This window comes from Empidonax traillii, unplaced genomic scaffold (assembly GCF_003031625.1).
Source record: "Empidonax traillii isolate 1590-97213 ecotype Southwest subspecies unplaced genomic scaffold, ASM303162v1 scaffold96:size1206935, whole genome shotgun sequence".
Lineage (NCBI taxonomy): Eukaryota > Metazoa > Chordata > Aves > Passeriformes > Tyrannidae > Empidonax > Empidonax traillii.
This window is the reverse complement of record NW_020955289.1, coordinates 706,777-730,872: the sequence shown is the minus strand read 5'-3', so window position 1 is coordinate 730,872 and position 24,096 is coordinate 706,777. Positions and strand designations below refer to the sequence as shown.

At 37.2% G+C, this 24,096-nt stretch overlaps 1 protein-coding gene across 3 annotated transcripts in view; it reads right to left on the bottom strand.

Moving 5' to 3' along the window:
• The window catches only part of TBC1D5 (TBC1 domain family member 5), a 287,567-nt gene extending 264,007 nt beyond the window's left edge, over positions 1-23,560 (bottom strand). For 2 of the 3 annotated variants that reach the window (XM_027881828.1, XM_027881830.1), the window contains exon 1: positions 23,493-23,554. The gene's annotated coding sequence lies outside the window, so the exon portion shown is untranslated. Of the gene's footprint in view, positions 1-23,492 lie in introns of all 3 variants that reach the window. The other variant, XM_027881829.1, reaches the window with a different exon arrangement.
• Between the last annotated feature and the right edge of the window lie 536 nt (positions 23,561-24,096).

Here is a 24,096-nt window from a genome sequence, read left to right as displayed (position 1 = left end):
TTCTGTGTGCTTGCTTGATATCAGTTTAAATGACTACCTAAATTTCGATAGGGAAGAAAATTTCCTGTGATTAGAAAGACAAAACTCTTCCACAAGAGGATAAAATTAAGGACAAAATTTTCCTGAAGGTTGGTCCAAGAACACAAAACAAACATTCTTACCAGGTAACAACCCTGTGATCATCAACTCCAAAACCAAAGTGCTTTTCTTGCTATTGCTAACCTACGCAACAAACTGTTTTGATAAAATGCTCAATAGAAAACAAGTTGCTCTTCTGTTAATACTTACTCCCTTGACAGAAGACAGCACTTACTGCGTGGCTGAAGCGTCACCAAACACTGCTATGGGGAAGAGACTACTGGACCTCAGCAGTCCACAGTAGTATTTACATTTGTCTGCCAACAGTTGCCATGCTCCCTCTGCCTTCCCTACTATTACTAGAGGAGGTTTACCCCTCTTTTTTTATCTCACTTGTTCCAAAAGTACCAAACACTAAAAAGCTGACAGTCATCTTCATACCTGAATTACTTCTCATTGGCAAAAACTTTTACTGTGCTTTCTGGATATCTGCTTTAAATGACAAAGACAAGACAGAGACGAGACAGTCTGGTCTAATGTAGAAGGTAAAAGGTTGTACCTTTTTTTTTTCTTTTCAGTTCTATCTTCTTCTGTGTTCCAAAGCTTGTTAGCCAAAATTGTTTTGAGCAGTGGATTGCATTGTATACAGTGCACTCCTCCTACCTCTTAAGGCAGAAATATAACAAAGAACTCCAGTAAATTAGGTATGTATGACCTACCATGCTTGAATCAAGGTTAGCTATCCTTGGAATTTTTTTCCAGATATACTCCTATCATAACTCTTACAACAGTTACCCTATAAGGGTAGCTAATAATTAGCCTACAAGGATGTAAGGCTTACTAACTCTATAATTTATCACTATTCTCATCAGCAAATAAAAATGCATTAAATATTTGGAAATATTTCCTAAAATTAATTTAATTTGAAAAGCAAATGCACTACACAGATATTTACAGAAATGTAAACTGTCTTTAAATCAGTATTTTAATCACTGTATGCAGTCTACTTCACCAACAATTTGGAACTGACAGTCTTCTTTTTTTAAGGAAAACAAGGATAATATCCTTTACACTTTGCCTTTAGCATGCAGATTACCTTGACCAAATTATTCCATTCTATAATACACAAAGACAGATTAGTAATTATTTGTTGGAGGAAAGCTCTTCTATGTCACTTTTTTTTTCTGTACATGCATGTAAGATAATTAAAGAGCAATTCTAAGGAGACAGAATAACAGGATCATAGAAACATTTAGGGTGGAAAATACCTTTAAGATCATCAAGTCCACTTCCTCTTGTCCGACTACTTGTTACCTGGGAGAAGAGACCAACCTGCACTTCACTACAATCTCCTTGCAGGTAGTTGTAGAGTGCAAGAAGGTCTCACCTGAGCCTCCTTTTCTCCAGATTTCCTCAGCCACTCCTCACACGACTTGCATTCACCAGCTTTGTTGGCCTTCTCTAGACACATTCCAGCACCTCAATGTCTTTCCTGTAGTGAGGGGCCCAGCACTGAACAGAGGATTTAAGGTGCGGCCTTATCAGTGCTGAGCACAGGAGGACAATCACTGCCCTGGTCCTGCTGGCCACACTGTTGCTTATACAAGCCAGGATGCCTTTGGCTTTCTTGGCCACCTGGGGCACACTGCTGGCTCACGTTCACTTGGCTGTCAACCAGCGCCCCCAGGTCTTTCGCTGAGCCACTTTCCAGCCACCCTTTCTGCAGCCTGTAGCTCTGCATGGGGTTGTTATGATCCAAGTCATAACTCGGAAGGACTTGGCAACTGGTGGTGTTGAACCTCATGCAGCCATCCTCAGCCCATTGATCCAGGCTGTCCAGATCCCCCTCGGTAGCCTTCCTACCCTCCAGCAGATCAACACTCTCCCTCAGTTTGGTGTCATCTCAAAATGACTGAGGGTGCACTTGATTCTGTCATCCAGATCACTGATAAACATATTAAACAGGGCTGGTCGCAACACTAAGCCCTGAGGAACATCACTTGTGACCAGCTGCCAGCTGGATGTAACTCCATTTACCATCCCTCTCTGGGCTCATCCATCCATCCACCCACTCACCCATCCACCCAGTTTTGTGCCCAGCAAACAGCACACACACAGGTAGCCAGTTTCTCCAGGAGAATGCTTTGGGAAACACTGGCAAAGGTGTTACTCATGTTGAGCCTTTGCCTCATCCACTAAATGGGTACCTTGTCATAGAAGGAGATCAGGATAGATACACATGCCTTTCATAAACCCGTGCTGGTTGGCCTGATCATGTGGTTGTCCTATACATGCTATGTTGTGGCACCCAAGATGATCTGCTTCATGACCTTCCCCAGCACCCCAGCTGGCAGGCCTGTAGTTCCCAAGATCCCCTGGGATTACGGGGAGTTCATTCTGCTCCCTCTTCCTGTCCTCCAGGTCAGGGGGCTGGGTACCTGGAGAACAGCAGGTCTTAAATACTAAAAGAAGACATTAGGTATCTCAGCATTTTCCTCATTTTTTTTTTGCTATGTTTCCCCCCCACCCAATAATGGACAGATATTCTCCTCAATCCTCCTTTTGTTGCTAATATACTTACAGAAACTTTTTTTTCATTAATGGCCATGGCTAGATTAAGTTCTAGTTGGGCTTTGGCCCTTCTGATCTTCTCCCTTCATAATCTCACAACACTCTCGTAGTCCTGAGTTGCCTGCCCCCCTTCCAAAGCTGATGCACTTTTCTGAGTTCAGCCGGGCCAGTGTTCTTCCTCGTTGGTTCATTTTATCATTTTAGGGTATAAAACTGGAGAATGGGAAAACTAAATGAAGTTAATATGTGGCATTTGAGAAACAAACAAAAGGAGTTATGTCTTCACAGAGTTAAAAGTCAAGCTACAGAACTCTCTGGAAAGAGTATCAAAAAGTCACCACATTTTTGGAGGAGAGGAAATAAATGGAGTTGGGACGATCACCACCACCACCAAAAAAAAATAACATACACACTTGTGCTGGTTTCACCTGGGATAGCGTTAATTTTCTTCACAGTGGCTAGTATGGGGCTGTTTTGGATTTGTGCTGAACACAGGGCTGACAATATAGAGATGTTTTTGTTATTGCTGAGCAGGGCTTACAAAGAGCCAAGGCCTTTTCTGCTTTTTGTACTGCCAGGCTGGTGAGGAAGTGCATGGGAGGTTGGGAGGAGACACAGTTGGGACAGGTGATCCCAACTGACCAAAGGGATAGTCCATACCATATGACTTCATGCTCAGTATGTAAAGCTGGGGGGAAGAAGGAAGGGTGGGACACTTGGAGCGACAGCATTTGTCTTCCCAAGTCACTGTTACACATGACGGGGCCCTGCTCTCCAGGAGACAGCTGAACACCTGCCTGCCAATGGGAAGTAGTGAAATAATTCTATACTTTTATTTGCTGTATGTGCCATTTTTGCTGGAGAAAGGAGACCAGGTTAGAAGTGTGTCTGGTCTGAGTCACTCTGGTTGTCCTATGTCTCACTACTATAGGCATATGGAAAAGCTGGGAAAAAAAATGGAAATAGTTTTCTCAGTGACTTTTCCAGCATTTCCAGACTGTGACAGTCTCTCAGGTGAATGCTAAATAACCTATCTGATTTTTTCCTGCTTTTGGATGGGACAGTTTAATGACTTTCAAAACTGTAAAACACTATGAAAAGCAGAAAGACTTGTTCTTCTATTTTAAAATAGAATAAAAAAATTGTCTGAAGATAAAATTGTTTTTGTTTTTGTTTTTTTTTAACGCAGATTTAACAGTTCAGTTACTTATAAATATCTCGTAAAAGAAATCCAATTTCATTTCAAAATGCTTTTTTTTGTTCTACCCCTTCTAACTTATATCCAGCATACTTAACCTGTAACTGAAATTACCTTAAAACCCCCCATATCACTATCTTTGTGCTCTTAACTCAAAATGAACAGAACATAAATAATGAATTTCAAAAGTCCTAAATATAAATTAATTGGTTTTTCATTTTCATGCAAAACTATAAAAAAATCAATTTAGTCCATGTTTTTACATACATGTAAACATTATGTATATAGTTTTGTACATGTAATTACTTTAAATATGCATAAATGTACCTACTGTGTTTAGCAATAAATAAATATGAGACTACTACAGTAAAAATATATTTATTTGAAAACCAGCATTCACTACAGACACCACTTTTCTCTGGGAACATTAAGAATGTAAAAAACTGATGATCAACATACATGTAAGTCTAGATGTTCAAATCATGAATAAACATCTGATTCAAGCTGCACAAAAAATTCTACTGATTTTCTGTTACCATTAGATATACCATGCTTACAGAAATATTCTATAATAATAATAAAATTATAATAATACAAAGTAGCTCCTACACCCTGTCCTTTCTATACTGTCATCAGTGTTTGCAAATAACAGACACTGATACAGTAAAAAAAGATTTCAAGAAACTGAGTAAAAAATCCCTCCCCACAAGTACCCCTTGACATAGCTTAGTATGTTTTTCTGGCACCTAGAATCTACTTTCTGGAACTTCAACAGATGTATACATGGAGCTCTCTTAAGGTTCACAGATCTAAAGCTGAAATTCTGCAGATCTCTGTACTGAAGTCATCTGGGGAAGCAAGGTGACTGTGCTTGAATTTTCCATTTGATTCCTTACTGACCTACAGAGGCACAATGAAAAAAACACGTCTGTCTGAACAAGATTTGAGCAAGAAAACAAAGCCCTTTTAATTCTGCTTTTATGCAGTACGGTCACTTCTCTGATTTTCCTTGAACTAATTATCCGAGTCAAAATACCATCACTTCTTAAGACAAAAATTTCACTTTAAAACTCCAAGCTGGGACCCACTAATGGAAAAATGGAAATCAATACTAAAAAACCCTCAAATTTTTTACTTTCCAAGGATTTACCTTCCAAGTTGTAGGTTGTATTGACCCAGAATATTTAGAATTCAATGTTATTTCGATGGATGAGGTTAGGCAGATAATGGAAAAGATTACCACGTAACTGTTAAGTTACAGCATTCAACATTTACAAGCAAGTTTTTCAGCACTATGTGTAAGATCCATTCTTTTACCAGTAACAGACATGATAGAGAATCTCAACAGCTTTAAGCTGACTACTTTGCACTCCAGTATTTCTTCATATAAATGCAATTTTAAGTCTTTGCAATCCTTTCCCCAAGATAAGCAGAAACAGAACATGTTGACTGCTTGCACAAGCAAGAGCTCCCTTCTCCCCATCCTTCAGACAACACACAGTGTGAACTTTAAACTCAACTTTCCAAAACTTTTTTTTTCCTGAGATGACAATTTAGAAGCTCGCAAGTAATGTATGCAGAATGACATTACTTTTTACCACTTTTTCAGTTTGGAAAGGCAAATATTTTCAGGGTAAGCCTGCTTCTTTTGTCTCCAACAAAAGGGTGGCCAGACCGCAGCTAAATGAGACGATGACTAACAACGTTATTCTCTGCGAGGTGGTATAAAGAAACAGCTGCCTTCCACTAAAACATCCCAGTTCTTTTTTTCTTTGCCTTTCATCTCACTTTCAGTCTTTCCTTGGTCTTTCCAACATTTTGCTTCTTTCCCTTTTTGAAAATCACTCCCTTGTTCTTTCTAAATCTTTTCTCCACTCCTTCAACTATTTTTCTCTGCCTTAATCTATCTATGCAAGCACTGCATGCTGAGGTTGCAACAACAGGGCCTCTGTATATGTAACTGTAATTTTAAATAAAGACCTCCTGAAGAAAAGTAGTAGAAAACTTTAACAAGTGACAAAATCAACTGATATTTCAGTCTGCCTCCTCTGTAACTTCAGCACTACCTACAACATAATCCTAAAAACCAGAGGATGAATACTAGTTTCCATACCTTAGAAACAACTGCTATTCAGAAAGATGAAAGCAAGCCAGCCTTTCAAGGGTACGTTTACACTCACAGACACGTCACCCCTCGTACTGTTCCTCAGTGGTTCCATCAACCACATCTGAATGTACATTATGTTAATAAAATTCTACATATATCATTGATTTTGCCTATTTCATGCATGCAGTGAAAAAGGAGCTTAACAAATGGGGGAAGGGGTGACTGAGAAAAGTAATTCTCTTTCCAACCTGAGGAAACTTTAGACAAATTTGCCTTTGATAATCGACTGAACAAGCTGCACTGCAAGCATCAAGGGATGGTGCAGGGATATCTAGCAGGTGCTGCAGTTTATCACAAAACCGTCTAAAATAATTGGAAGTGACAACCAGCACTACCACAAATGATTTATTAGTCTTTCACTCAGCTTTTCAGCTTCCTCAGGGCCAGAATAAATAATTTACCAACTCTGTATCTTCCAATCATTAATTCTTCCCTGTGCATCCAAACTACATTTACCTCTGCTGGGTTCAGTGGAATTAAAAACACAGTATGAAGACTTTTTCCCCCCCAAGTATACTATTATCTGACTTTATCTAAAAGTAAAATTGTCAATCAAAATTTGTACTGGTGATAGAAGGATTAGAGTAGCAACTAACACCGAGTTACAAAATATCTGCAACATAAAATGAAAGCTAAACTGAAGAGATATCAACAATGAAATGTTCCCAGAGGGTCAGGCGTGTTCTCAAGACATAAAGTACTGATAATGTCTGAAGATATTGATAAGCATTGTTTTTCTGATCCATAAACTAACATTAGTTTCAGACAAACATCTTACATGTTCCACATGGTAAGTGCAGGATGAAAATACTGGACAGGAAACACTCAGTAAACAAATGAGAAAGGAGATGTGGGCAAAATGAAAGGAGTAAACATGAACAGAATGGTTCTGTAAAAAGGCAATACTTTTTGAGGGAATACATTAAAGATACAAGATTTATAATGCCCTTGTGTTCATATCACAAAAGGGGATTAAAAAAAAGAATATTGTACAAGGCAGAATTAGAAACCAGGAGTATAAAATAGCATAAAACCAAAGTACCCTTTCAAATTTAAAAGAGAATATATAAGGTACCATATTCTTATTAATTATGTAGAGAAAACACAGAGAAAACAAAATCACACCCTAAATCCATTTTTGATGTAAGATAGTCTTCTCTCATTAAATCAGCATCTATGATTAAAACCAAGATCATTTTTGGTACATAATGTATTGCATTGTTAGAGCAGCATCTGTTTGTTGCACAGCAACACATTTTTCAGTTTTAAGAAACTGTACTCACATAGAAGAAACAATCTAGACTTTGAAGATATAAAAATATTTTTACTTCCAAAAGCATTTTGTACTAAAGGGGTTAATAACATTAATGTGCTAATATTTTGCATTCCAAGAAGAGGCTTCAAGCTGTTGGAAACATACAGAAGAAGAATTTCATGGTACTAACAGCTTTCTTTCAGTCCTATGGGACCGAGACAACTCAAACTTTAAGTGCTTAGAAGAAAAGCTCTATAAAGCTATGAAGGCTAATCAATAGGGCTTTCACCAAGTGATAATACACTCTGAAATGAAATAAATTGGCCATAACAAAAATGCCTTAGCCTTTTTCTCCACATTAATCTCAATATAGAGAAAAGTACAGTATGAACTACAAGTCCAAAATAGCTGACATACTTACACTACTTTAAAAAATACAACAAAATTTCACAAATACAGGAAATTTAGGAATTTTTATTTGAAAGCAATTATCCTATGCATTTCTCAAAAGTCAATTTTTTTTTTTTATTCCAATTTTACTCTGTAGCAGGGTATTTCCTTTCTTCATTATTTTACTCTGTAGCAGGGTATTTCCTTTCTTCATTTAAAACACAAGAGCATCATCTGCTGCAACCAACCATGCACAAACTGAACTCAACCTCCCAAAATTTTCAAGAGAATGACACTGTTATAAGGGTTGAGTAATTTTACCACTATGACAAGGGATGTTCTAAAACAAGCCCAAATCTAAAAAAAAAAAAAATGCAATAGTGTAAATAAAACAAAAGTTTGAGAAACTAAATCACAGGCAAGGTACTGATATCTATGCTTTCCTCAAAAGCAGGGCCAAAAAACCCTTCAAAGCTCTTAGGTTCCAGTAGACAGAAAGAACGTACTTTGGGAGCCTACTAAAGACGAAAATACACTCAATCTCAGCATCAGATCTCTGAGACAAAAGTCATTTACCATGGAGTCAGTTATCCAGATTCATAAGAAAGCCCCTACTGTTGTAAAATTAAAAAAAAAAAAAAAAATTACGAAGTAGGCTGCCTGTTGCTCATGGAGCACAGACATCGGTCCTAAAACCAAACAGACCCAGGAAGCTGTTTTGTCATGAAACTTTTCATGCCAACTTATTATGGCATCTTTCTTGTACAAGCACAAGAACTTTTTGACTTGGAAAAAAATAGATCTGGACTTCAATTCCCTTAATAAAAGTCCTGAATCTAAGTCTACAGCGAAGTTTTATTTCTATACAGATTTCCTTACACGTGAAAAAAAAAAACAACAAACCAAACCCAAACCAAAAAAGATGCACAAAAAAACCCCACTAACCACCTGTGTCCAGTCTTCACTTCCTGAAGTTTTTCATACTCTTAGGTGAAAGTGTTCCAAAGTGACAGCTGATTACAGAAAGTAATGGGTTAATCAGAGACTGGAATAATTCTGGTAAGAAACAGGATTCAATATTTGATCATTTTCTGATTAAAATGCAATTATAGCTATTGATATGATCAGACACTCTCCAAATGACTTCTCTAACACATACATTATTTAGTAATGTTTTAAGTACGCTTTCTTCAAAGGTTAAATAAAAAAAATGCCCAAGATTAAAAAATGGGGGTGAGAAAGATCAAGGCCAAGGAGCAGAGTAAATCGGTCTTAATATACCCAATTAGAAAGTTTCAACAAAATTTTTTCACTGCCTCTAGAAGGACACAAAGAAAGTGTAAGTCTCATATACGGTTTTCAGTGTATAAGAAACTAAATGCATTTCCTCATGCTCCTATCAGCTTATAAGAAACATCCCTATGGGACTACTGGGTGAATTTATATTTGTATTTATCCCAAAAGAAGTATCATGCTGTAGAATGTCAGTTTTGACAAAACATCCTCACCTAAGGCATAGGTTTACAGATTTTCTCACTCTCAGTCACTCCTGGTGTGATTTTTCACCTCCATCAATCTAGTTTCCTTTCCTCACATTTTCTCATCACAGCTATTTGTACATTCTGACAAAACCTTTAGGAATAAGAAAGGAGCACCCAGTTTTATCTGTATTTACCATTCAGTAAATCTGTCACCTCCACTTTACCTAAAGGAAGTGAGACAGAGAAGGGCCACAGAGCACATGTGGTGGTGAATTAAGGATTGAACTTGTCATCTCCAGATTCTCACAGCAACACTTTCTGAGCTATACAAATCAACAATGCATCCATCACTACCATTTTGGCAGAAAGCATAGGTTCAACCTCCAAGATTCTTCAGAGCTGCATTTCAACCTGAGCCACGAAAAACCTTTTTCTGTCCACCACCAACAAAAAAACAGCAACCAGAGCTAACTACAAGATATGAAAGGTAAGCCAGTTATGAATCCTGTTAGGTATGTTTCTGAATAGGAACCCTGAACAACACGTTTTCAGTAGACTGAAACAAGTGAGAGAGACTTCCATTTAGGAAAATGCTTCACCAACAAGATCAGTCCTCAGGAAGCTCTGACCCAAGAGACCAGGGTAAATCAGTGTTGGAAACAAGGCTTTCCCTTGGACAAGTAGAATCGGGTTAGAGAATATCTAGGTTAACTTGAGATCCCTAAGTCCACGGGCTCTGATGGGATGCATCCACAAGTGCTGTGAGAGCTGGCAGACACCTTAGCTAGGATGCTTATGATCATCTTCAAAAGCTTATGACAATCAGGAGAGATGTTTGAGGACTGGAAGAAAGCAAATGCCTTCAAAAAGGGCAAGGAGGACCCAGGCAACCACCAGCCAGTCAGTCTCATTTCAATACCTGGAAAGGTGATGGAGTGTCTCATTCTGGACAGCATCTCTACCCACATGGATGACAAGGCAGTGACCAGGAGTAGTCGGTAAACATCATTATAGCTAAACCATGCTTGACCATGCATGCTCAATTGCCTTCTACAATGACACAACTGCAAGGATGGCTGAGAGCAGTAGGTATTGTCTACTTTGACTTCAGCAAGGCTTTTGACACTGTCTCTCACAACACCCTCACAGGCAAACTCAGGAAGTGTGGTCTGGATGAGTGGGCAGGGAGTGTATTGAGAACAGGCTGAATGGCAGATCCCAAACAGCTGGAATCACTGGCACAGGGTTTAGCTGGAGGCCTGTCACTAGTGGTGTTCCCCAAGGTTTAATACTGGGCCCAGTATTGTTTAACTTATTCACCAATCACCTGGATGAAGGGGTAGGTGCCTCCTCAGCAAGTTCACTGATAACACAAAGCTGGGAGGAGTGACCAATACCTCAGAGTGCTGTGCAGCCCTTCAGAAGGACCTTGACAGGTTGAAGAGATGGGCAGAGAAGAACCATCTGAAATTCAGCAGGGGGTCCTGTGAAGCCTACAGTGTGTCCCTGCGGCCAAGAAGGCCAATGGTATCCTGAGGTGCAGCAGGAAGAGCATTGTCAGCAGGGTGAGGGAGCTGATCCTACCCTTCTACTCAGCCCTGGTAAGGCTGCATCTGGAATACTGTGTCCAGGTCCCGGCTCCTCAGCACAGGAGAGACATGGAGCTCCTGGAATGGGTCCAGCAGAGTGTGACAAAGATGATTAGGGGACTTATGAGGAAAGACTGAGAGAGCAGGGCCTGTTCAGCCTACAGAAGAAATTATCTGAGAGGAGACCTCGTCTGTTGGGAGGGTGTCAAGAGGATGAACCCAGGCTCCGCTTAGTGGTGCAAAGTAATAGGACAAAAGGCAATGGGCAGAAACTGATGCAAAGGAAGTTCCACCTGAATACGAGAAAGAACTTCTCTACTGTGCAGATGACTGAGCACTGGAAGAGACTGTCCAGAGAGACTGTGGAGTCTCCCTCACAGGAGATATTCAAGAACTGCCTGGACACAATTCTGTACAATATGGTTGAGCAGGGAGGTTGGACCAAATGACCCACTGTGGCTCCTTCCAACCGTACTCATTCTATGATTCTGTGATTCTGAGTAAAGGAGGTTTATTATTTAGTAGTAGAAGCAGGTCTCATTCAAGTAGTCCACATTTTGGGGCATATATAGCTCATGCACGAAAAAAAAGTGCCATTTTAAGTACATACCAACACCTGTATAGGTTATGATCTTTTATGTATTCTGCACAGATAAGCGTTACGCAAACCGCAAACCACTTCATTTTGCTATTTCATACAGCAAAGAAATGGCACAGTAAGTGTGCAGTGAAAAATCACACTCTGTGCAAAGAAATGCCCAGACTTAGGGAGCAACATACTCTAGTAATCAGCATAACAAAGACAGCACAAGAGAAAGCAACTCAAGTTCTAATCACGTTTTAGCTAACAGGTTGGTAGACACAACCATATGGAACAAGTAACGCCTCTTATCTGAATGAATGGAATACACTTCAGCTGTGTCTTTGCTATTCTTAAATTATTAAGATTATGGGCATACTGTCTACTTGAGAACAACGTAAGAACACTAGAACATTGTAACTTCTAAAACCTTCAAACTTAAGGTCTCTAGCATGCTTTAACTGCCCTACTCTAAAAATCTCCCTGCTCCAAAAGAGATAAATAATTAAAATTCAGGTATAGTTCTAAGAACAATGTATTTAAAAATTATAATTGAAGGTAAAAGACCAAAAAAGACTGAAACCTTGCATTACAGAACTTTTGACAATGCTGCCATGCAACCCCTTTCTCCTCCAATATTCCTTTCATATATTTAATCATCTGTTACTAGAATTTTTTGTGGAATTCGCTGTCAGAAAGAAATAGTGAGGATGATCATGTTTTCACAGAAGCACTGTTAATAATGCATGAGGAAATGAAAAATATTTAGTTGCAATTTTCTAAGCTTTTTAGTAAAATATTCACTAATCTTTTGATTCATAGTATTTTGTAAAAATAAGATCTCTACCCCAAATCCCTTCTACCTAATCAAACCAACTCGTAATATGAGACAAGCAAGTAATTATTTTTCTAACTTATTCCATATATTCTATTCCTTCTCCCTTCTGGAAAGGAACTATTTCTTCTTACCTTTACTGACTTAATCTTTGAGTGGAACAATCCCATGGGTAACACTCCCTGTGACTCCCCTCACATTTGCAGGACCTGCTCCTTATGGAGAAAAACAAGCAAACATGGTAGAAGATCTGAATGGATGAACAAGGAACAGCTGGAGGAACTCGAATACAAAAAGAAAGCATACAGGAGATGGAAGCAGGGACAGGTAAACCAAGATGAATATTGAGACATTCCAAATATGCAGGAATAGGGTTAGGAGAACCAAAGTCCAGCTGGACTTGAACACAGCAAGTGATTTGAAAGGTGTCTGGTACATCAGCAGCAAAGGGAAGACCAGGGAATGTACGGGCCTAGTGCTGAAGGGGCAATTCGTCACACAAGAAGGATAAAAGGACAAGATCCTCAGTGCTTTCTTTGCCTTAGGCTTTACTGGTGAGACAAACCTTCAGCAATCCCACATCTGCAAAACCAGTATGAGGTAAAGCAGGATCAAGGAGTATTTAAACAAACTGGATGTACATAAAATGTATGCAAGTCCATTAGTCCTGAAGGGATGGACTCATAGGTGCTAAGGGAGCTGCTCAATCTTTGCAGGGCCACTCACAGTAACATGTGAAAGGGTATGGAGATGAGAGCAGGGTCCTAAAGACCACTCCTCTCTTGAAGAACAGCATAAAGGAGGATCCATATAACTGCAGGCTGGTGAGATTCACATCAATCACTAAAGAGAATTACACATTACACATGTGTTGCATTACAGGCTGAGGGCCAAAGATCTGGACTGCAGCTCTGCAGAAAAGGACCCAGGTATCACAGCAGACACAAAGTTGAACATGAGCCAACAATGAGCGCTCACAGCAAAAGAGGCCAAGACCATTAGGAAGAGTATTTCCAAAATGTCAAGGGAGGTGATTTTTCCTCTTTAAACAGCACTGGTGATATGCTTCTGGGGTACTCAATACAGTTCTGGGCTCCCCAGTATGAGAGACATGGACTTAGTAGGGTGCATTCAGCAGAAGACCTGAAAGATGACTAAGGATTTGAAGCATACGAAATATGAGCAGATGCCATAGACTGCTCAGAGAGCTTAGACTGTTCAGCCTTGAGAAGAGAATGCTCAGGGGATTTTAACAATTTCTAGATATTTCTGATGGGTAGGAAGTACAGAAGATGGAGCCTGACTCTTTCAGTGGTAACCAGTGAACAGACAGAAGTTAATGGATACAAATACAGGGAAACTCATTTAAAAACTGAGAAAATTTCTTCTACTGTGATGATAATCAGAGATTGGAACAGGTTGTTCAGAGTATTTGTGGCGTCTCCACCTATGCAGATAATTAAACCCAACCAATCTCCTGAGGAACCTGCTCCAGATTACCCTCCTCTGAGATCAGAGGTTGCACTAAATGAACTCTAAAGGTGTCCTCTGACCTCAAATATTCTGTGATTCTGTAATTTGATTTATGGGGAACCATAAATGTTTTTGCTTAAATTATTTGTATCCAACAGATATTTATACATCACTAGTGCTGAATATATCAAAATGAGCAACAGGATCTTAAACAGCTTGTTAATGTAGGTTCTCCCAAATCACTCTATTAATCTTATATTTTCAAATATTTTGTCACACACATTATTTTTCTGTTATTGTTTTTTTTAGGTTTCTGAGAGCCTTGTGCAAACTAAACACTGTACTTGATAGCATGATCTTAATGAAATAATCACACAAAAATATTTCTTTAGAATCAAAATATATACACACACATTGACACATATCTTGAATTTAACTAGGGCCTGCGTTTTGAATACAGAGGGTTTGTACATGCATTCATGTTTGTACCAAAACAGAACAAGAACTGGAAAGAAATCTTTTGTAGAGAAAAATTTTGGTAAATGTTGAGAACCAAAGGCTTACAAGACAGATGAACTAATTGAGTGTATATGAAAAAAACTGCAAGATAAAATTTGAATTTCTGTAGTCAGGATGTCAACTAAGCCTTATAAATTATGCATACGTTTTTACCTTACACAACTCTGGAACACTGAAGAAACAATGCATCACAGAGAATTTACTTAAGGAAAGCCCTATCATATTGAGCCAAACAGCTCATTTTTTCAGTCAGTGTAGGGGTTTTTTCCGCATTAATTCTTCTGGTGTCTAAGAGTTTTTAAAATAATGTTGTACTTTCTGATCAACAAAAGTAGAAATTAGAGTTAAAAGTAACCAAACACATTATTATTTGCACTCCTGCTGTTGCAAAATACAGCGAGATAAACTTCAGAGACTGTAAGCGATTACTACCAGTGCATTATAAGTACTTGGCAGCAGTATTGTCTTCACCATACCTAAGCACTGGCTTTGAGTTGCTTCATGACTGCCTCCTATCCCCTTCAGCTGTCTTTTTCTCAGCCCTTCCCTGAACTAGCACTGGCACTAAAGTAGTCAGATAAAAAACAGGATAAAGATTAAAACTAAAATAGCAAAAGAATGCATGGATGCACAAGGAGGATTGCATAAATGTGGTGAAAACACACGTCTAGGGAAAGGGGCTTAGCAAGGCTACATTCTCCGGTACCTCAAGTGGTTCTCCCAAACAGTTGCCCTTACTATGCTTCAGTTTATATTGTAGAGTTGTATTTGTTCAAACAAATACAATAATTAGATTGGCTGACCCAGAACAAAGATGGCTGAAAAAGCACTTCAAGTTCATCTAGAAAGGATAAAATGTTCATGTTATGCATATCATTTGTATTTTCAGTGAAAGCACAATCTAGTCACTCAGTAGTAGACAGAGTATTTTTTTTAAATCACTTGCCCACATAAATTATTTCGAAGTTGCCAAAGGAATTTTAAGACTGCAAACTGAAAGCAAGGTGCACAGTCTCTCCTAAAATATAAATACACAAAGAACCAAGAACCTTGGGCTTACTTTAAAATTTAAATGTTTTACAGAAAAAGAAAAAAAAATCAAACTTTTGGATTCTTTCACTTTAAAAAAATTAGCCTTTCTAGAAGATTTTCCATAATTTCCATGGGCAATGATGTAAAAGCTGAAGTCCATCTCCTCTCAAATTGCAAACTTAAACTTTATTGGTTTCCATTTACCTATTTAGCAATATTGCGTTCCTGAGGTCAGCTAAATCCCATAATTAACAATTTTATATCATTAAAAGCCTTTTCTTCTCAGTTAGAACATTTTGCCACACAATCTTTTTATATTACTTGTTCACAGAGCAAAATATCTACCTTTTTGCTTCTGAGAATTTCTGAACTCTGCTCACCACCAAAAAAATTCACCTTGATTCTCACAAGTTAAATGAATGTAATTAACTTGGTTCAAGATCAGGATTCTTTGTCCATAAGGACCACAGGTAAGACTAAGCTTTCCTTTGGAAAGTAAATTTAATTTGCCCTTTTTCTACAGTGCTGACATACGCCTTAAACCAAGACAACCAGAACAGTTCTATAGTTAAGAGTATCCAAGAATCTTAAAATACCACCTCTTTAAATTTAAAGAAAGAGTAAGTTGAGGAAAAAAAAAAAAAAAGGAAAAAGATCTTTCAAAAACAGCTGTAGCATGTAAAAGAAATTAGCATGAGTGACTGCAGGGAAAACATCAGCAATAGATTTTGAAGAAATCTGGCTTGGGTCACTGAAAAGAAAACAGAGGCAGATGCTAGGCTGCCTAGCCCAGGTCACTGCAGGGAGAACAACAGCTGGTTATCTGAGTCTTGCCTGGGACACAGACTTGGTGCTTGATTCTACTGTGCAATTATTCAATATTTCCTTGATGATTTTAGTATGGGAGGAAAAACTTAAAACCAGATATGTTTTTTTGCAGGTGGAGCTACAACACATTAAACCATTTATTTAATGGTTTAAAACTTGGTGTTATTCTCTTTTAGGGATATCCAACAACAGGAGTACAAATGTTGACTGGCTACACAGATCTACCTCTGAAATACAAGAGTTTGTGAAATGCTCTAGCAATCAATATTTAAACAGCTCTTATAAAAGCCAGTTCATTGCAGTGCAGATACTTTCAGGACTGTAGGATCTATATTCACTCCATATTAACTGTAGTATATTTTAAGACATTTTATTTTCACATTTAAAAAGGGATCAGAAGAGAGAGTGTCCTCTGATCATTGTTTCCATGATCATTTTTAGCTGAGAGTTAAGAATCTTCTTTTTATAACCCTCCAACCAATATCTGATTCAACTTGAGGGAGTTGTTGTTCATCCATCCAAGGCTTTTATTAAAACCTCTACCATTGTAATTTCTGGATTATGTTACAGAAAACTGAACTCACATTACAGATCCTGGTAAGCAGAAGAGAGTTTTTAAAGTGAATTTTTCCATGATTGCCCAGCTCCTCATCTCATGACTCATGCATTCCTTCCAATCATATTATTCATCACTCCTTTTCATGAGGCAAGAAATTATAAATGATTACCATCTTGATTTGTCTGAGCACAGAAAAAAATATCTTTAGAATCAATGGACGACTCTACTCCATAGATCAGCTACTTATTCAAAAAATGCAGAATATGCCTTCAGATGTGCCCATAGTTTTACTAATTGTTCTAAGAATGTATTGCATGCACATGCATACAATAAAGGCGCTCTCTAAGAAAGAGTCATAAGAGCAGTACTTTTTTTTTAGGTGATTAAAGAAAAATAAAAGTTGGGGGTTTTTGAGGTTGTTACTAAAATATACTTTTCAATCCCAAGTTATTTTGGCATTCACTCCCAGGTAGTACAGAGATTTATTAAGACCAAGTAGGCATAGCAAGGCAAACAGAACTCTTCATAAATTGTGAACGGTAATGTTAAGAAAATTATCTTTTGAACCAATTAAAGATAGCTTAGACATACCAGGGCAAGGAGTTCCATAGTACAGAAAAAAACCCAGGCTGTACAGAAAATGAATGGCATAGAAACAGAAAGTAGAAGTAGTAAATGCAAAAGTATAAATCATATGGATTTTATGTTGAAGTTTATTACACAGAAGTTTTTAAGTATTAATCTAAAACCTTCTGTATGAAATGCTAGAATTGAGATAAATATGATAAAATGGGACTGTCCCAGATTTCTGAGTCTTTTAAAACTCTGGTCAACTGAAACATGGCAGTAACTTACATTCCTACACACCCTGACACACAGAAACATAAGAAACAGTATCAACAACCATCAAAAAAGAGAGAATACCAAAGCTTCTGGCACTTGATACTTTTGCTGGTTTTGCAACCACTACAAGAGATGTTTTTAATGTTTGTTGATCCTCAAAACAGAGTAAGGAACATTAAATCCAGCTACAGCCCTATGTCAAATGTGGGATAAAGAAAATAACCTAAAAATAGTGTTTACTAAATATAATGCTGTAAGAGAATATATTCATCATCAACTTCAGTACTACTATCAGCTTATTGGAAGTTACACTCAAATGTCTACAAGATGAGAATTTCAGCTGAAAGGAAAAATGTGTTTCAGTAGAGACAAGTACCTACACTAGGCACATCCTTCTTCACTGTATTGCTGAGAAGATATTACAGGCTCTTTCTGGTAGGCACCTTAATGTATATGGTAAGACAGTATACCTACACATGACAGAATAGAGTATGCCACACATGTGCTAACTTAATACAAATAAGGGGAGGTCACATTAGAAAAACTGATTTTTAGCTTCTCTCAGCACTGGAGACAGAATGAAGACGTGCACAAGTAAGAATGAGTTATTCTGACTACCACATTGCTAGTAAGTTGCAGCCAAGGCAAGTGCTCCTGATGCGTGACCTAACTCATTAAAACATATTTTGATGAGAAACAGGATAATAAAAAATGTTCTGGATTTGAGGCTGATAAACTCAATGAGCTGTGTTTCTGAAGTGGCTAGTCACCTTCTTTTAGGTGCTAGTCATTCCCTGCAGTTAACATAAATTAAAAAAAAACAACTAACAACAAACCATTGTTTAAAGCTTATATACATTCACTTTCATTATTGAAATATAGCTAAATACTGTAAATCTCATGAGGATTTATTTCACTGCCTGCAAAACAGAAGGCATTTTCTCTCCAAGAAAGGTCATCACAATATGTGGACAGTTTACATCAGGTGGCTTTATGAAAGTCTTCTATATGAAGTCAGAAGGGGAGATATTGTAAAAGAAGAATTATTAGATTGCAGTTTACACTATGAACATCTGAGAACCCATGTTTTGCATAAAAATTCAAAACAATGAAAACAGAGCAAACAGAACAATTAACAACTTTCAACGCGAGTGTTTAATCATGCAGCCTCATCTTTTAAAGTTCTTTCAGATAAAACAGTAACATATTTCCTACCATGAAAGATATGAATATAAATGCACAAACACATTGTTTTAAGGAGGAGGAGGATATTTTGATAATATAATGATTCATCTCTGCTAATGCTTTAAGATGTCCAATACAAAAGACCCCATGCCTCGTAATAACCTACAGTTGGTACCAACATTATGCCCATAAGCTCCTATCATCATACTATCACTTATTATCATTACACTGTTTCCTCCCAAATTCACATCTTTCTACAGTTCCTGTCCCCCTATGGGATCCTTAGTTCGAGTTGAGAACAGCTGCATATTCTTTTTTGACCATGCTACAGAGTGCGATCACAGACCAGGCCTGGTAATGTCTTGCTGGCTGTAGCTATCTCCTCTTGCAGAGATACTCTTTTCTAGGCAGTGCTGCAAAGATTTTTCTGTGAAACACACAGAACTTCTACTAGCTTGAGGTTTTATGTTTTACTAGGGTTTTTTAGCTAAGGTTTTACTACCATCCATATTTTATGTGAACTTATATTTTAAATAATGATTGCAACATTTCTTTTCAAAACATCATACTTTCATCAATGTCAGCTCTGATCAATCCAACATCCTCTAACACAAACTTCCAAAATGCCTTGCAAAGCACCTACGCTACAAAGTGAAACAGAACTTGAATATTCATTTTACAAAGCCAACGCATGTGTTTGGTTACAAATACTGGAGTGTTTCTCTAGTATTTCCTTCAAAGGAATTTTTTTTTTAAACTTGTAAAGTTTGATTTGAGAGAGTGCTGATCCCTATTCTGTGAAGCAAGCTAGCGTCATTAGAATGACAAAATCAAGTCTTATTGTGGCAAGAAGAAACATCATTTAGTGTCAACAACACACTGCTATTGATTTGAACTCCTCCTTGCCTCACGGGTGAAATAACAAGCTCCTACACACAGACTCTCCAAGCATACCAATAGAGGAAAGAAGCAAGAAAAATACTAAAAATGGCTGTATTAAAGATACAACAGGAAATATGTGACTCATGAGATGCAAATTCTTTTATCTGTATGACATAAATTGAAGAAGAGCTTAATATGGCTTCTGTGATTTCTATGGAGTTAGATTAGAACAGAAATACACCTACCAATAATACACCAGATTTAGGCTTCCCAACTAGTATCTCCTAACTGTTCAGCACCCTCTGTGGAACAAGTCAGCTTCATTTTCATTATCTAATACTTACTAATCATTTTTCCTAAATGACACCTTATTTTAGCATCCTGGTCGGCCATTTTCAGCGTAAATTAACCTTTCACAATACTGGTAGGATTTCTTTAAAGCAGAGCTAAGAAACTGTGTGTCAACACAGAGAGATTAACTCTTCTATTTCTGAATAGATCCTGATTCAGAAAAAAAAATCTGTATGTTTCTTTTTAATTGATACAAAAAGAAGAATAAACCATAGTCAAGCAACATCAATATAAATACCACTTTGCACACTGCCCTGATTTTGGCTGGGATAGAGTTAATTTTCTTCCTTAGTAGCTGGTAGAGTGCTGCATTTTAGACTTAGTATGTGAATAATGTTGATAAGATACTGATATTTTAGTTGATGTGAAGCAGTACTTACTCTAAGCCAAGGGCTTTTCATGCTCTGCCAGTAAGGAGGTTCACAAGAAGCCGTGACAGAGCACGGTCAGGACAGCTGACCCAAACTGGCCACAGGGATATTCCACACCCTAGAATGTCATGCCCAGTATATAAACTGGTGGAAGTTGGCCAGGAGGGACTGATCTCTGCTTAGGGACAGGCTGGGCATTAGTTAGCATCTGCTGAGCTATTTTATTGTGCATTACTTGTCCTGGATTTCATTCCTCTTCTCTTTTTGCTGTCCCCCTTCTCATTATTATTATTATCATGTTATTATCATAATCATTATCATCATTATTATAATTTACTTTATTTCAACTATTAAACTCTTATCTCATGGGTTTTACCTTTTTTCAATTCTCCTCCCCATGCTATCAGGGCAGAGAGGAGAGTGAGCAAGTGGCTACAAGGTACTTAGCTGCCAGCTGGGTTAAACTATTACACACATCAATAGTTTTCTTTCCAGAACTAAAAGCTATGTATTTAAGTAAATCCGCAAACAAAAAAATGTAGTGAAATGTACTTGTGTTGTCTAACTGCAACCAAAATCTAAGCTAATTTCAAACACTTTTGTAGCATCAATTTAGCATGCCAGAATTCCATAGTCTATCTCCTAAAACATCAACTAATTAATATAGAGGCATAAAAACCTCTTTAATGATAACTTCCTTTTTAAAAATACTGAAGTGTAGGGAACAAAGCTATTTTCATACCACATCCAGAAAATGGATGAGGTGTGAAAGAAATCTCTTGTTTAATGTGACCTTTGGCTGTACTTTCACTTGTCATCATTATGAAGTAGCTACTTTCAGTGCCAACACATAAGCTGCGTTATATTACCCCATAACAGTAGTAGCACGTCTTTCAGGGAGTGTTTCATACTCCAAGAAACTGGTGGCAAAATGCATTGACAGCACTTACCTTTGTAACTGCTTATAATAGGTCTTATTCAACAATAAGACCTCATTTACAAAAGGAAATAAGAGTGTACTAAATTTCATAGAGCATGTCACATAAACTAGTATATGTTGAGGAACTCCCTTGGAGTTCTCAGTTTCAGTGAAAACATTCAAATAAGGAGAAATGTAAATTTCAGATTGGAACTCTGCCCCAAATAATAACACTCAGAGCTTTGTTACTGAGCACAGACCAAAAATACTGCACTATTAAGATCTGCAACATACTTGACTTTTCTTAACGCATGTAATTAGGAAAATATTTCTGGAAAGCAAATGAATTTGAAATTCAAGTAAAATTAATAGCACAAATATGACAAATTTACGTTTTATACAATGGTAGCAAGTTGCAGAATAAAAATCAGTAGTTATCATTATCTAAAGCTGTTCATCTAACACCACAGAGAGAAAACCATTGATACATACTGTACACACATTTTTATCCATGTATATAAATCAAAGGAAACAGCTTCCTTTAAGGCAAGCATATGAAGATACTAAAGCAAGATACAAATTAAATATTCATACATTCAATATTTCAAAATAAGGAATTTGGATATACACATGCATAATTTAAGTTCTATAGTGAAACCTGTCTACAGAGGCCATTTCTACTGTATTTCAACAGCATTGAAACTTGAAATGTACAATGCAGCCTTTCCATGCTGTGTTAAAACTTTAAAGTATATAGTAATTCATTTCAAGCACTAAACACAGAATAAAGGCCACATTATGCACACGGCACTTTTGCAGAGGAACTGCTGCTTTACCCTATTCATTACAGCTCTGAAACAGGGCTGTCAGTCACAGTCCTCTCCTGCAAGGTGGCTTACGACTGCCCAGCGAGTTACTCATTGGGAACTCAGGCCAAATAGGCAACTTCAGGAACAAGGCAGCTCATCAGTTCTCAAAAGCCCTTCAGTCAGAATGGACTCTGTGTCAAATTCTGATCCCAGGCACCAATTTTAAACTCTGTTGAGCTGGTGCTCATATGTAAAGCCTAAAAAACTGACCCCTTACACTGCTTTTATACAGTTACTTAAGCCTCTATAGAGTAAAAGATGACATTTTAGACCTTTTTGATTGGCAAAAGAAAGGAATACAAAAACAGGTTTCACACTATGTTGTGCACTAGAAATGATTCTTTGAGATCACAGAACCTGAAAGTAGTTTACATACAACAACAAAGACGTTGAATTTTCAGAGCTTTTAATCCCTGTGCATGCAAAAAACACTACGCAAAAAAATCCTACTATCCACCTTTCCCCCCCTCAACACATATCTCCCTCTGCATGGGACTAAAGATATCACCATTCCTCCCCATGTATTTAAAACCTTGCCAATAAGAAAGAACTCTCCTTATGAGTTATGAATGTGAATATTTTATTTTCCTATTAGAAATTAAATGTATTAGTTCAAGTATCAAGAGTCTCATTTTAAAAACATCCATTTTATTTGCACAAAAATATCTCAAGATAACTTTAAGAATAATTAAGGACTAGTTACTAAGGGGAAAATAAAACTACTCCATTTCTACACATTTTAAAGTAAACATTTATCTCTGCCCCTTAAAGGTCACTCATTTGATCTTGACATGCCTATGAAATCATAGGAGCAAAAGCTAAATATGTAGAAAAGTGGTATTAAACAATATAAAACTAAACAAAATTGGTATCTACATGGTAAATTACTTCATTGAAAACTGTCTATGGATTCTGCAAAGAATATACTTTTGCCTTAGAGCTAGTACTTTAATTTTCAAGAACCAAGAAAAAAAAATCAAAACTAGTCAGTAACAATGCAGCGTCGAAAAGCAATAAACTCAAAATTAAGTTATAAATAATTTAAAGCATGTCATGAAGATGTATTAATAATTCATCAGATAAATAATTTACTAAATAATCAAATAAATAAATAATGAAATACATAAATAAATCAGCAAATAAATAATTCTGCAAAATAACCTAAACAATAAGTCACTAAAACAAATGACAAACCTACAAAACTGCAATGATTTTCTAAATTCTGATAGTTTTAAATAAACAAATGTATATAAACTAGATCAATCTTTGGTGGATAGAGAAATATTTTTCACTGCTATTGGTGAATTCCTGATTACTCTGCACAAGGATACAATTTTAGATTTTACAAGAGTGCAGTTTTTCCCTTGTAAATTATTAACATGATTGCTGCAATACATCCTGCTCTGTATTTTACACGTAATCCCTTTATGTAGCTCATTTCCCCCCCAAAAAACAAAAATCTCTTTAGAACATTCTTAATTCACATATTTATTTTTTTTCCTGGGTGCAGTACTTACCACACTGCAATAGCCTTCTTGGTGGTTCTCTTATTGTCTTCTGCAAACCTTCAGAAGTTTTGCTGCAGGGGGAAAACAAGTAGAATAACCTTAATTATTACAGATGGTATCTCATTCATTAGCAGATGACAACATTTTATTTGAAAGCACACGAAAAGCCGTTTTATAATTCTACAAAGCAACTTAATGTGAAACAACCATTACAGTTTGCAGACTACCGAAAGTTTTTAGAAGTCTTTGGTGGAACGAGTTCAAGCAGACTGAGGCCTGTTTCTTGTATTTAAGCTGACACACAATCTGTGCAAACTGGCACTAATTCAGATGTAAAGACAAACCTCGAGAAGGACAAAATACTTGGCTGACATCTAATGCTATCCTTGATTTTGGAAGTTCATAGTCCTTGAAAGAATACAGTGAGATCATTTAATATCCACTATCTAAGTACATTCACAATTTAATTAGAATACTGCACTCCAAAGCCAACACTGGTACCACAAAGGTCAAAATCCACTCTTCTCCTGAATCAATTTTCATTCACCTTTTATTTTAATGAATAATATTGACAGTCATCATAGCTTTCTTCAGAGGGGTATTCTGTAAATAC